Source organism: Balaenoptera physalus (assembly GCF_965194825.1).
Source record: "Balaenoptera physalus genome assembly, chromosome: 2".
NCBI classification, from domain to species: domain Eukaryota; kingdom Metazoa; phylum Chordata; class Mammalia; order Artiodactyla; family Balaenopteridae; genus Balaenoptera; species Balaenoptera physalus.
The window spans coordinates 9,884,946-9,900,966 of NC_138883.1; positions in this window are offsets into that span (position 1 = coordinate 9,884,946).

A 16,021-nucleotide genomic window follows, 5' to 3' on the forward strand; every position below is an offset into this window, starting at 1 on the left:
CTGCTTCTGAGACGTAGAGGCAGGGCTTCGGGTGTGAGCAACAAATAATCAGAGGAGCATTTTCTCTTACTGGACCTCAGATCACACCAGAAACATATGGGATCCTCCCTCAGAATCTGGTGCAAAAATGAGACACTGGGGCTTCCCTGGTGGCACAGTGGTTGAGAGTCTGCCTGTCGATGCAGGGGACGCGGGTTCGAGCCCTGGTCTGGGAAGATCCCACGTGCCGCGGAGCAGCTGGGCCCGTGAGCCACAACTACTGAGCCTGTGCGTCTGGAGCCTGTGCTCCGCAACAAAAGAGGCCGCGATAGTGAGAGGCCTGCGCACCGCGATGAACAGTGGTCCCCGCTTGCCACAACTAGAGGAAGCCCTCGCACAGAAACGAAGACCCAACACAGCCATAAATAAATAAATAAACAAATACTTTAAAAAAAAAAAGAGACACTGTGTAGGGTGCCCGACTTACGTACATGTTGTCCAACCACACCGGGGGGTGGGCCTGAGGGGTCCAGTCCCTTCCTCCTGTGGGAGCCTGGTCCACGGCCCTGGGTTGTCTGCAAGTTCCTGGCTGGGAGGCAACCACCTGGGGCAGGTGTCACCTGGTGTCCCAAGGAAGGAAGGGGGAGAAACGTGGGTATGGAGAGTCTGAGTCTGGGGTCACACGTCAATTTATCTTTTTTTTTTTAAATGACAGCTCAAAGTCTTCCTTTTTTTTTTTTAAATTATTATTATTTATTTATTTACTTTTGTCTGTGTTGGGTCTTCGTTGCTGTGCGAGGGCTTTCTCTAGTTGCGGTGAGCGGGGGCCACTCTTCATCGCAGTGCGCGGGCCTCTCACTATCGCGGCCTCTCTTGTTGCGGAGCACGGGCTCCAGACGCGCAGGCTCAGTAGTGGTGGCTCACGGGCCCAGCTGCTCCGCGGCATGTGGGATCTTCCCAGACCAGGGCTCGAACCCGTGTCCCCTGCATCAGCAGGCAGATTCTCAACCACTGCACCACCAGAGAAGCCCCTATCTTTTTTAATTTTAATTTTTATTTTACTCTCTATTTTGAAATAATTACAGACCCACAAGAAGTTGCAAAAATAGTCCCAAGAGGTCCTGTGTACCCTTCTCCCAGCTTCTACCAGTGGTGACAACTCACGTGCGATATCAAACCCAGCACATCATTCGGCACATTGCAGGGACCAGGACTCGAAGCTTTGCTTGGATTTCCCCGGTTTTTACATGTGTTCACGTGGTTTTACTTTTGTGTGTCTTTGTGTATCATTCTATGGCATTTTATCCCATTTGTAGATTCATGTAACCACCACCAAGATCAAGATCTAGACCGTGTGCCTCAAGGAACTCTCTCCTGCTTCCCTGGGAGAGTGACACCCACCTTCCCCGCGCTGGACCCCCCAGTACCTCTTATCTTTTCTGCATCTCTATGATTTGGTCACCTCGAGGATGTCATATCAGGGAGCCATATGGTATGTAACCTTTTGAGACTGGCTTTTTTCACTTAGCACAATGCCCTTGAGATCCATTCAAGCCAGTTCTTTTTTTATGACCGAGGCGTAGTCCATGGGGTGGACATACCATGGTCTGTTTCATCTGCATCCCATCAAAACTGTTGAGCCTGCCCAGTTGGTGGTAGCTGCCTGAGACACGGGGACAAGGAATGGCCAAGCCGCGTGCCGGTCAGCAGAGGACATACCACGGTGACTGGCAACACTCTTCCTATTCACTAATTCGCACATTCAATCAGTGCATTTATTCGGCACCGACTCTGTGCGTTGTCAGCAACTCAACGGTGAAGAAGAGACCCAATTCCAGAGGCCAGTGAACTTATGGCTCAGTGAAGGAGACGATACTTAATCAATAAACAGGAAAATAGATAGTTATACCTTGTGATAAGGCCTTTAAGGAAAAGAGCCAGGATCTGGGAGAGAAGATAACTTCGGGTAGCGTGGATGCCTCAGTTTTTTCCCAGCAAGATGAAGAGGTGTCGGTTCATGGAGGGGAATGGCATTCCAGGCCCGGGAACAGCATGTGCGAAGGCTCAAAGGCTGGAAAGAAGTGCACATTTTGGAAGAGCAGAAGGAACGCAGAGGTGCTGAAGCATGATCCAGGGGGTGGAGGTCAGGTTGGGCTGGGTCATGTGAGACCTCGTAGGTGGAGCATTTTATCTCCAGGGCAAGGGGAAGGCTTCAGAGCATTTAAGCAGAGGAGACATGTTGTATGGTTTGTGTCTTACAAACACCGTGCTTGCTGGGGTGTGGATATTGGACCACAGCGGTGAGAAGGGAAGCCAGGAGACTCTTTGGGAGGTAATGGTGGCCTCCTGAGACCATGACCATGGGGGTCTGGTCTAAGTCTTTGGCAGTGGAAGTTAAGACAGGTGGACAGCTTGGAGAGGCTGATGATAGTCAGGAGGTGGAAGAGATGTGATCTGTGTGTGGAGCTACCTCAGGGCCTGACACTATCTTGGGCTAAGCGACGCCGCTCTGGGCTTGAGGCTATGGAGAAAAGGCTACCTGGGGTGGTAGAAAGAACGCAGACAAGCTCTGGGGACAGTGGCTCAGTCCAGATTCTGGCTACACCTTCTATTGGTGACCTGTGCTTGAAGTGACTTAGCTTCACTCAGCCTTTATTTTCTCAGCAGTAAAATGGGTATAATCGTTACCTACAGGAGCTGTTGCGAGGACCAAATGGGATGCTGTGCGTGGTACCAAGCACGGTGGCTGATGAAGCAGGCACTCAGTGGGTTCTCATCATCTTCTCATCTCCTCTCTTTGAGGGCAGGAATTGGGTCTCATTTAGCCTGGTCACGCCAGCATCCAGCAAGTGCCTGACCCGGGGCAGGTGCTCCATAAAGGCTTGTTCATTTCTTCCCTTTCCTTGAATTTCCTTGAGAGTCTCCTTGTCCGGGGACACATGGACAGTGCTGGGTGGCTGTGAGGCATGGGGGTGGCAGTACAGGGGGCTGAGGGGATGGATTGGACTGCCTGGGACCCTTTAATGTGTTGGGCCTGGAACATTCTCTCTTTAATTTTTAGAGTGTGTGATTCATACTACACGTTGGCTACGGGACCTCTAAAAAGCATGACCCAGGGAAAGGGGCCGGAAACAAAGACTTTGCAGGTCTAAAGAGGCAGCAATCTACCATATTTCCTTCATTTGAAGTGGATGATCTTTCTCTTTCCTCCTACTTTGCAGCGTTTTTGAAGTCAGGGTTCATCTTGCATCTGTGTGGCTACTCACCCCCCAGCCCCTCGCTGAACGGTTGTTAAATCTTTCAGTTAATGGTATTTTATATCGAGGAAATCTGGCTGTGCTAGGCTTCCTGGCCCCGCCACCCCTTCCCCATGATGTATTAAGTCACTGTGAATTAGGCTGGATGAGCCAGACAGATCCTGTCTGAAGGTTTTCGGAGTCCCCTGGCGGTCTCTCTTTGCCGTCCAAAGCTTCTGAAAGTAGATGGAGATATTTTATTATTTGGTAGCAGATAACTTCCTCAGCGTGATCTCCTGGGGGTTATTACTGATGAACTCAGAGACATTTGCTACTCATCAGATTTTGCCCTCTGACAACGCAAACTGTTAAAGGAGAGGAATTCCCGTCAATGACATGTGCACCGCAGAGAGGGCATAAAAGAGATGCCCGTTGCCAGGCGACCAGTCAGAGGAAACTAACTCCCTTGCACCCTGTCCCCTGGTGGTGGAGAGTCATGGCTGTGCTTTAATGAACAGGGCGGGGTCCAGATGACCTCCGAGAGAGGTCAGCATCCAGGTCAACAAGGGCACAAGCTCCTGTTTGGGTGTCGAGATGTGTGGGGTAGAAGGGGAGGTGAAGGGATGCTGGAGGGAGAAAACCTCTGGGTTCTGGGTGCACAGGGCTTCGGGGTGGGTGGGAGCCCCTGACCCTGTGGCCTCTGGTCCCCTGTGCTGCTCTAGGTCAGTGGTGCTGGACACCCGGCTGTGGGTGGTCCTGACTGTGAACATGGCTGGCCGTGAGGCTGGCCCTCCTGGTCTCAGTTCTGGGGCTTGAGGACCCACTGGGCCAGCCTCTCTTTTTTCCCAAGGACAACCCTCAGAGAGGGGGCAGTGCCAGGCGTGGGTCTGAGTCCCGGGCTGTCACTCTTCATGTGCTCCTCTCTGACGGGGGGAGGACAGGGCCCATCTCAAGGGATGGGGAGGTGCCTGGCACGGCAAGGGCCTCACAGGACAGGGAAGTAGACCTAGAACCCACTTCTACGTTGTCAGGATCGGCTCATGGCAGCATGTCCCGTGAGGACCCAAGGGGGACATTTCTCTCTTCCTTTAGTCCCAGGCAGAGCTTGGGTTGCTCCAGCCCCAGGGGTTTGCTGTGAGCGCACAGGAGACAGAGCCAACCAGTGTAGAGGTTTCCAGATGGTGGGATCTGGAGACTGGGGGTCTGAGGGGTGGCTCAGGGCAGCTGTGAGGGCAGTGGGAGCGGAGGGGGTGGAGCTTGGGCTCCTGAGTGCTCCCCTCCCCCACTCAGAGCAGACCCACTTCCATCTGTTTTAAATACTGTGGCTCCTGGAGACAGGACTTGTAGAGAACTTTGCTCTTTGGAAGGTGCAAGTCCAACTTGCAGGCCACCACGGCCCAAGTGCTCGGGACCTCAGTTTCATCTTTATTTCCTGATCTGACTCTGGGCTTCGTCTTGTTCCTCCTGTTCTGGTTCCCTTTGGCTGATTTCTTCACAGCATTTTTATATTACATGTTATGCATCTTTTCATGCTGCTCCAAATCCTGTTTGGTGTTGAGCCAGGCACGATAAATTGACTAACAGTGTTCGCTTCTATGCTCTCTGTGTCACTCTCATCCTTAGGGTCAAGGTCCAGGGCTATGAGTGGTAAGTCAGGAGGCGAGAGGGTGTGGGATGGTCCCGAGACCACCGACCCGGCATTCTCCACCCCTCCACGTACTGCCACATATCCTGACACGCACACAGGCACACAGCACCCCTCCCGGGAGCACAAACGCTCCCCCTACCTTTGCCCAAACTATCTGGGAGACCAAAGGCTTGGGGACCCCTGCTCAAGCCTGGGCCACATTCCTTTTCTAGAATGTTTGTTTGGTTTTTCTTCTGTCCTGTAAACACCTGGAGAGCCCGAGGGCATGGTTGGTACTGTTTAAAGAGAAGCAAAGGGTAAGTCTCCAGCTCAGGGGTGGATTTAGGCTGGAGCTGGTCTTTCCAGCAGAGGCTGAAACCCTCAGTGGAAAAAGTGAGGGGTCTGGGCGTAGGAAAGTGGCGGAGCTGACTGACCAGGGGTCCTGGGCTGGACCCGGCCTGGGAGCCTGAGATCTAGCGCTGGGCCGCCTGCTCTCGGGGCCCCTCTTCTGGGACGGGACGTGTGATGGCCCAGTCCCCTCCCGGGCGTGAGGACACAGGGCCACAGGGTGGCCCAGGGCCGAACAGGACTGCAGCTCTGTCTTCAAGCCCCTTGCCCGGCCATGGTGCCGACCTTTCCTAGATGTAGCCTTGGCCAGCGTGGCCCATCCTGTCTGGCTAGCGAGGAGGCATGTGGGTGGCCTGTTGTGTCCACTTGAGGCTCTGCGTCCTCGGGGCCATCTGGAAGCCTCAGGGAAAGGCGGGGGAGTGGCAGGACCCCGCTGCGTGTCCTCCTGGCTGGCCAGACTCCTGCCACCATGGGCACCTGCGGCCACCCTCAGACCCCTCCCCCTCCCCCGTCCCCCGCCCCCACGCCCCGGTGCTCACCCCCATCCCATACTACGCCCACACATGTCCTTTCAAACACACACACACACACACACACACACACACACACACACACCTCCACAAGGACACCTCTCACTCTTTTCCTCCCCACGGGAGAGTGAGGGTGGGTGTCCCCTTCTGGAAGCATCATCATTTTGCCTGTGAGCCCACTTCCCTCCTCTACCCCGCACATGTCGGTCCTCCTGGCGTCAGCAGCCTGTTTCTTTGGTGACCTGCCTCTCTCCGGTCTCAGTACACAGGGTTCAGCTGGGGCTGGGCCCACCGTGGACCCCAGACAGTGAGCCAGGTCAGACAAAGCAGAGGCCAGCCTCCTTCTGGCACATGACCCAGCTCGGCCAGTGGGAGCCTTTGGCTGGAACCTTCCGGAAGGAGGACGTCCCCTTGGCTGCGCTGGTGGACTGAGGACCCAGAGCTGCGTGGGGTGAACCCACACGGGGGATGCAGGGTCCAGCCCGAGGGCCGTGTTCCTCTGACACCCTGGGGCTCCCAGGGAGCCTGTGCCCGGTACCGGAGCCACCCTTGAACTCCCCTACAGGTACCCATCAACCCTCTTTTGGCCCAAATCAGTTTGGGTTGGGTTCTATCCTTTGCACCCAAGGGCATCCCAAGTGTACAATGGGGACTTAGACGGCACCCGGCCTTGGGGCTCTTTCTTGCAGAGTGGATCCGCTGGGCGGTCAGGCTCGGTGCGAAGAAAGTTGGGTCACGTGGCTGGTCACATGGTGGAACCAGCCCTGGAAATCAGGGCTCCGCTCTCGGAGTCCTTACTCTTCCTTCGTTTGTCCCCCTTCAGGGCAACTCCATGCTAGCCCGTCAGGCTGCTTGGGGTCCCTCTGAAGAGAAACCAGTGCTTAGAAAGGGGGCAGCCTGGCTGTCAGGGGGGTGAGGGCCCCGGCCATCCTCGGCTCCTCTTGGCAGAAGGCGGGTAGGGTTACCAAGGCCCAGGGCTGGGAGGGTGCCGGGACCTCAGCCAGGCCCAGGCACAAGTCTCCCAGCTTTGTTTTGCTTATAGATATTTCTCAATTGTTCTTTAACAAACGGGATGGTTTGACATATAATTAAACTATATACAGCAAAATCCACCCTCATAACAGCTGTCACCTCTTCCAGGGGGCTTTTCCAGCTCCCACCTGCCGAGTAGGAGCCCCCCTTCCCCCATGTTACTTCTGTACTTACCTTCAGGTGGTATGTGTCACTCAGGACTGGGGGTTTGCTTGCTTACGTCCTGCACGACATCCTTGGGGACATGGACTGTCTTCATATCTGTTTCCCAGCCTTCAGACCCTGTCAGACACACAGTAGGTGGTGAGTAAATATTTGCTGAGGTTTATGTACTTTTTGTAGCCAGACAAACCTGGGCAAGGGCTGGTCTCCTCTCTAAACCTCAGTTTCATCTGTGGCAAATGGGGTTAATAAAAATACTTACGCAGAAAGTGCTGTAGCAGATTCTGTTGATGCCAGGTCCTGTATCTCCTCGGCCCGTCTCCAAGTTCAGCTGAGTTGTGGTGGACTGTTTCTGGCGGAGGATTGGGTCCAGCCTTCTCAAGAGGCTGGGTCGCTCTGCTGCCCTGCCTGCGGGCGTTGTCTGGCTCCGGTCACCATGAGGGTTGTCCCCAGCTGGCTACTGCAACTCCAGAATTGCAGGGAAGTTCTTGCCCTCAGAGAAACCCTCCACCAATGGGAGTGGGGGGGTCCGTGGATAAATGCACCAGCCTCCACGTCCTCCAATGGGACAATTCTGAGGTGCATTCTATAATTCCCGAGAGGGTTCCCATCCAGGTGGAGCCCCAGTGCCTGTAGAGGCGACCAATGCATTAGCACACACTTCCTGCCCTGCTGGGCTCCTCCACCCCTTACTTACTCTTCCTGGGACAGCCTCCAAATAAACAACCTCACCCAAGTCCTGGTCTCAGGGTCTGCTTTTAGGGAATGCAAATGGAAACCGTTATTTTGAGGGTAAAATGAGGCAGTCCATCTCAAGAGCTTAGCACCATCCCTGGCATGTAGTTAAGGCTTAATAAGCGTGGGCCAGCGTAGCTATATCATTCCCCTGTTACATCATCAACACTGTTACCATCACCACCCCGTGATCATCAAAGTCAGGTCTTCTCTTTAGGAGAAGCCTGCCTGATTAATGAGGAGAGATTCCCCCATATTTCCACACACCCCCCAACCCCCAACTCCCCTGCACAGAACCTTGGCAGCGTGCACTTGGCACACTCGTGGCCAATCAGATGTCCCAGGAGCTTGTCCCCAGTCCTGACACCTGCCAGGGACCCTGCCGCAGCTGCTCTTTCTGCTTTTCCGCCTTTGAACTGTAAGGTAGAGGTTCAAGTGTCCCCCTTGGAGCAAGGCCAGGGAAGTCCGCCCCTCCCCATGGGCCTGGCAATCCCCACCAGCCGCGTTCCAGCAGGAAGATGCAGTGAATCGCAGAAGGCAGTCATTTTCTGCGCCCAGATGGCTGCACCACCCCCCGGTCCAGCCCCTACCCAAACAAGATGCACATCCCTCCTGCTCCATGGTCCAGTGATTAAAGCAAACATATTCAAAGCAATGAGTTTGCCAAATCAAAGGAAAGACAAAGAATGCATAAAACCCCAGCAGTTTCAATTTCATATTGGAATATCAAAGGAATATTGAAATATAGGAATATCAAATACCAATTCGTTATTTTCTTAATGTTTTGCATTTACAGACTCAATTTCAATGGGCTAAAGCCTGCTGTCTTTAAGAGGCTCCCGTATAATATAAACTTCATTGGTTTTAAAGGAAACAGATTGGAAACCTGGGGCACAGATAGGTTTTCTTTTTCCCTTTCTTGCACAGCTGTGAAGGGTCCATATGCAAGAAGACCCAGAGATATTTGTTGATTTATTAGTCAAGTCATCAAGGCCTCATGGAGGAGCTCTTGTACGCTTGGTGTCACTCTGGGTGCTGGGGAGACATGGAGAAATGGAAAGTGTGGTATGTTATTGTTCCTGCCTTTGAGGAATCTCAGTCCTTCTCCTAAAGTAGGACCGACTCTTATCATATTAGTCTGAGTTCTCCAGAGAAACAGACCAATAAGATGTATGTGTGTATATATGTATATATGTGTGTGTATTTCTCTCTCTCTCTTTCTATCTCTCTATTGAGAGATTTATTTTAAGAAATTGGCTCATGTGATTGTGGGGATTGATAGTCTGAAATCTGCAAGTCAGGCCAGCAAGCTGGAAATTCCAGCAGGAGTTAATATTACCATTCTCAAGTCCAAAGGCAGTCTAGAGGCAGAATTCCTCCTCCTCAGGAAACCTGTCTTTGTACTTAATGTCTTCAACTGATTGGATGATGCCCACCAATATTATGGAGGGTAATCTGCTATACTCAAAGTCTACTGATTTAAAAGTTAATCTTTACCCAAAGTCTACTTGTTTAAGGATTAATCACATCTAAAAAGTACCTTCACAGCAACATCAAAACTGATGTTTGAATAAACAGTTGGGCACCATAGCTTCGACAAGCTGATGTGTAAAATTAACTGTCACACCTATCAAACTACCTAAAAGGAGTATAAAATCCAGTGCTGAATTTGGCTGGTTGCCAAGCCCCTCCAACATGCCCAGCATTGTTTCAAGTACTGGAGAAAAAGTGGGAAATAGGATAGCAGGGCTTCGGATTCTCTACTGGTGGAAAACTGATAATGAGAAAGTGAAAAGATACATGAACAAGATAAGTTCAGGGAGTGGGAGGAGACATGGAGAAAATGGACCAGGACAATATGATGAAGCGAAGTGACATGCAGCTCTGGGTGGAGGGAGAGCAACTTTGATAGAATGGATGGTCACCTCTTTGGGGAGGTGACATCTCAGCTGAGACCTGAATAACAAAGCAGCCAGTGATGTGACAGTTGGAGGGAAAAGTGTTCCTGGCAGAAGGAAGAGCAAGTGCAAAGCCCTGAGATGGGAAACAGTCTGGCATATTCTGAGATCAGAAAGAAAGCTCGTATGGTCAGAATGAGGGGAGAAATGATGCATTGTGAGGTTAGAGGGATAGACAGTAGCTGGAATATTCTGGAATAAAGAGGCCACTGATACTCTAAAATTGATGGGAAGACTTTGGAAAGTGATAAGTAAGGGAGTAACATGACCTGATTTATGCTTTTTGAGAATCAATCTGGCTGGTGGTAGAGAATGGGTGTAGGGGAATAAGGGTGCAAATGGGGAGCCCAGTTACCAGGTTGTTGCAAAAATTCATGGCAGAGGAAATGGCTTCCTGAATGGCAGTGTGAGAAGCTCTGCAAACCCCCTCCCTAGTGAAATAATGATAACTAGTGAAAAATCATAAAAACACAACCATTAAAATCTCTGGAAATTGCTCTAAGGGCATACAACAAATAAAGAGACATTTATTCAATAAAAGCTATTAAATCTGTGACAATGGATGTACAATCCACCCCCTCCTTTCTACTCCCAGCTTAACATGACAAAAGCTCTACTCTGGGTGAGTGGAGTGAAGAATATAGGATCGATCCCTCACCCCCTTGCTCCCAGTTGAGGCTAAAAGCAGGACGAGATTACCGGGGCTCCAGTCACCAGCTTACTCTTAAGGTGGAAGTTCCAGTAGCAGAAGACCCACAAGAAATTAGAAGGCTTGAACAACACTATAAACCAACTAGATCTAACAAACATCCATAAAACCCAACAGCAGCAGAATACACATTCCTCTCACTGCGCATGGAATATTCCCTAGAATAGACCATATGCTAGGTCATAAAACAAGCTTTGATAAATTTTTAAATGGTTGGAATAATACAAAGTATGTTCTCCAACCACAGTGGAATGACATTAGAATCAATAATAGAAGGAAATTAGAGGAATTCATAAATATGTGGAAATTAAACAACATATTCCTAAATAACCAATGGGTCAAAGAATATATCACAAGGGAAATTAGAAAATACCTTGAGACTAATGAAATTGAAGATACAACATACTAAAACATAGGAATGCAGCTAAAGTAGTGTTTAGATGGAAATTTATAGGTGTAAGTGTCTATATTTTAAAAAGAAAGATCTTAAATCAATAACCTAACCTTCCTACCTATGATGCTGGAAAAAGAAGAGCAAACTAAATCTAAAACAAGAAGAAGGAAGAAAATAATAAATATTAGAAAGGAAATAAGTGAAATAGAGACTAGAACAATAATAGAAAAACATCAATGCAGTCAAAACTTGGGTCTTTGAAATGATCAACAAAATTGACAAATATTTTGCTCGACTGACCAAAAAAAAAAAGAAAAAGAAAAAGGACTTGAATTTCTAAAATCAGGAATGAAAGAAGGACACCACAACCAACTTTACAGCAATAAAAAGGATTACAGTGGAATACTATGAATAACTATGCCAACAAACTAGATAACTTAGGTGAAATGGACAGATTCCAGGAAACAGTCTATCAAAACTGAGTCATGAAGAAGTAGAAAATCTGAAGAGAGCTATAATAGGTAATGAGATTGAATTACTAATTTAAAAACTTCTCACAAAGAAAAACTCAGGATCCATGGTGAATTCCACCAAACACTTAAAGAAGAGTTGATAACAAATCTTCACAAAATCTTCTAAAAAAGAAGAGGAGGGAACACTTCCCAACTCATTCTGTGAGGGCACTATTAGCCTGATACCAAACTAAACACAGATATTACAGGAAAACTATAGATTAATATCTCTTATAAATATGGATGGAAAATCCTCAGCAAAATAATAGCTAACCAAATCTAGCAGTATATAAAAAGGATTATATACTATGACCATGTGGGACTTATCTTAGGAATGCAAGGTTGGTTCAACATCCAAAATCAATTGTTATATCAATGGAATAAAGGACAAAAACCTACATGAATATCTCAATAAGTGCAGAAAAAGCATTGACAAAATCCAATACTCTTTTATGATAAAAACTCTCAACAAACTAGGAATAGAAAGGAACTTCCTTAACTTGACAAAAGCATCTATGAAAATCTCACAGTTAACATCATATTTAATGGTGAAAGACTAAATGTTTTCTCCCTAAGATCAGGAAGAAGACAAGGATATCTTCTCTTGCCAATTCTATCTACCATTATATTGAAAGTACTAGCCAGGGCAATTAGGCAAGAAAATGAAATAAAAGTCATCCAGATTAGAAAGGAAGATGTAAAACTATCAGTATTTGCAAATGACATGATCTTGTATATAAAAATCCTAACTAATCCTTTGAAAATTTATTAAGACTCTTTAACAAGTCCAGCCACATTGCAGGTAAAAGATCAATATACAAAAGTCAATTGTATTTCTATAAATTAGCAGTGAATAACCTGAAAATGAAACTAAAAAAACAATTCAATTTACAATAGCATCACAAAAGTAAAATAGGGAGAAGTTTAATTAAAAAGTATAAAATATATACTCTGAAAGGCACAAAACATTGTTGAAGAAATTAAAGAAGACTCAAATAAATGGAAAAATATCCCACATTCATGGAGCAGAAGACTTAATATTGTTAAGATGGCAATACTATACATATTGATCTATGGATTCCATACAATCCCTATCAAAATCCCTGCTGGTGTTTTTCAGAAATTGGCAAGCTGATCCTAAAATCCATGTTGAAATTCAAGGGACCCATAATAGCCAAAACAATCTTGAAAAAGAAGTACAAAGTTGGAAGACTCACACTTCTCAATTTCAAAACTTACTTCAAAGCTGCAGTAATCAACATAGTGTGGCATTGACAGAAGGATAGATATATTGAACAATGGAATAGAATTGAGAGTCCAGAAATAAACTCTCAACTATATAGTCAATCGATTGTCAACAAAGATACCAAGACAATTCAATGGGGGAAAGAATAGTGTCTTCAATGAACAGTATCGGGCCAACTTGAAATCCACATGCAAAAGAATGAAGTCAGGCCCTCACCTCACACCTTATATAGAAATTAACTCAAAATGGATAAAAGATTTAAATGCAGGAAGTAAAATTATAAACTTGAGAAGAAAATATAGGAATAAATTATTGTGAACTAGGATTAGGCAAAGCCTTCTTAGATACAATAGCAAAAGCACAAGTAACCTCAGAAAAAACCCGATAAACTGGATCTCCTCAAAATTAAAACATTTTGTGCTTCAAAGGATAAGGAAAGGCAAATAAAAAGGCAACCCATAGGGTGGGAGATAATATTTGCAAATCAGATTTGGCAAAGGTCTTGTATCTAGTATATATAAGGAACTCTCATAACTCAATAATTTAAAAAAGACAAAGAACTCAATTAAAAAGTGGGCCAAGAATTTAAATAGACATGTCTCCAAAGAAGATATACAAATAGCCAATAAGCACATGAAAATATGCTCAAGATCATTAATCCTCAGGGAAATACAAATCAAAACCATAGTGAAGATACTGCCTCACACTCATTAGAATGAAACACTCATACATTGTTAAGAAGATTGAAAAATGGTGTAGCTGCTTTGAAAAACAATCTGGTAGTTCCTCAGATGGTTAAACAGAGTTACCTTGCAACCCAGCAATTCTACTCCTAGGTATATACCCAAGAGAAGTAAAAATATACGTCCACAAAAAAACCTATATGTGAATGTTCATAGCAGCTTTATTCCATTAAGTCAAAAAGTGGAAACAACCTAAATGTCCATCGACTGATGAATGAATAAACAAAATGTGGTCTATTTATATTATTAGTTATATTATTATTCAATAAAAAGGAATGAAGTGCTGACACATGCTACAATGTGGATGAACCTTGGAAACACTATGCTAAGTGAAAGAAGCCAGTCACAAAAGACCTCATATTGTATGATGCCATTTATATGAAATGTCCAGAATAGGCAACTCTATAGAGACAGAAACCAGTTAGTGGTTACCTGGAGCTGCTGGTGGTGGATAGGGGTGCTGGATACTGCTAACAGGTAGGGAGTTTCTTTTTTGAGTGATGAAAATGTTCTAACATTAGATTGTGGTGATGTTTGTACACTAAACTGAATGATACACTTTAATGGATGAAATGTATGTAAATTACATCTCAATAAAGCTGTTTAAAAAAATTCCAGGGTAGAGATGAGGGTGGTTTGGATCACAGTTGTGGGAAGAAGGCAGTTTAGACAGCTGTTTCCAAGCATTTGCTGATGGGTTGGATGCAGATGAGAAGGGGAAAGAGGTAGAAATCAAGGATAACTCCAAGGTTTTAGCCTGAAAAATGAGGAAACTGAGGCTTGGAAATGTGAAGGCACCAGTATAAGTGGCACTTCTTAAAGGGACCACATCCTGGATGGAAACTGTGAAGGAACCAGTTGTTTGATGCAACACTGAGCATCTGGATTCACCAAACCAGGGGCCACCCTACAGGGGCTTCTGGTTGGATAAGAAAATCGATGTTCTGTATTGGTGAAGCCATTTTGAGCGGGTGCGACTGTTCCTTGCAGCTGGAAGCATCCTGACCAACACAGGCATTCTCTGAAGTGTGTACCAATATTGTCCCTTAGCTTATTCTCTGTGCCAGCTAGGGCTTTTCCTGCTCCTTGGGACAAAACCCAATCCTGAGTCTGAGGAAGAGAAGGCTTCAGGCATGGCTGGATCCAAAGACCCTGACCATGTTGTGCCTCTTCGCTTTAAGTCCCACTGATAGTTGATCCTATCAGGTCAGTAACTCCGACAAAAAAAAAAACTTCTTCACAAATAGAGCTAGCAGAGAATTTCCAAGGAGGACTCTTTTAGACCAGCCCTGAATCACCTGTTTACTTTTGTGATGAAGGAAATGGCAGAGGTTCAGATTCAGCCCCTTCAAACCACCATGGAAACAAGAATAATCTGTTGCTGAAAGAGGGAAGGGATGCTGGGAAAGCAAAGCCAGGAATTTCCCATTGCACCTGCCACAAAAGGGCTTTGTGGTCCTTAGTTTGGGAAATGCTACATACTGTATCCCCCTCTTAGAAATTCACAAGGCACCTTGGCATACTAAAGGCTCTGAGAAGTCCTGCAGAAAAAGGATAAGAACTCTTAAAAAATTTAACCCAGCATTTAATAAACACTTTCATTTTGTTTTGTTTTGAAGCTCACTAGTCAGCTTCCTATGAACCACAATTTTGGAATAGGATTGGGAAGTGCTGGGCTACATGGCAATGCTTCCAGGCACCGTGTGTTCACATATGTGAATCTTTCAAGGTTGTGGAGCAGGAAGACAAAATATCAAGGTCCTAGACTGGAGGGGGACACTGTGAACGTGACAAGCCAGTTCACAGGACTCTGTGGAATAGTGGTGGCATGGTTTGGGCACGGTTCGGCTGTCCCTCAGGGACGCCCGCCATCCACTAATGTGTGTGGCTGGAGCAGGGAAAACCCAACATGATCCATGAAAGACATTCCCATGAAATTGCTGGAATACTGAAACAGGTCCGTCGCCACCCCAGATGGTCTGGGATGCACAACCTGGATTAATAAAATGGTCAGGAGTTTAGTCCTCTTGGAGTTGCTGGGGTTTGTACATCTTCACAAGTTCAAGACAAAAATGTATGTATGTGCATGTTTCAGATTTGCTTTATGCAAATGGAAAAAGCATTGCGTTGGTTGTAACTTCATAAGTCTGGGAGATCAGCCTCCAGATCTGCATCCTGAGATAAAACGGGGCAATTACGGAGCAGGCCATCTCCTGGAACAGCTTCAGACAAAGCCCCAGCAGCCATAATTGAGGACTCTGATGGAACAGAGATGTTCCAAGAATGTTCCCAACCACCATGATTGCATCAGCCCTTCTCGGGGAGCCCGGACCGAGGCTTCCAACCATGGGGCAGCTGCTCCCCTGTAGACAGCAGCTTAAGATTTCCAGGGCTGTGTGTATGGGCCTTAACTTGAGGTCCCTGTCCCACTCGATGGCTGCCAGCCCAGGCCACCTTTGTCCAGAGGAAGGGAGAGACGGGGCTCCAGGACTGCTCAGACCTCCAAAGCCAGAAGAGAGGAGAGAAGACTCCAGAAGCAGGCTGTGTGGAGCTGTCGGGAACCCAGTTTCCCCCTGATGACCAGGAGGCCTCCTCACCCTCCAGACCCTGTGCTTTCTTCCCCAAAACTTTTATGGTCCCAAGTCCTGTTTCTCAGGGAGAAGGACACTTCTTTGCACATACGGAGAGACACCATCTTTCCCTTTTCACTGCAGAAAGGCTGTTGAACAGGGGACAAGCTGGAAGAGCCACCAGGAAGCCACCTGCTTCAGGGAAGCATTGTCAGGTCCCCCCAGTCGCCATGACAGCTG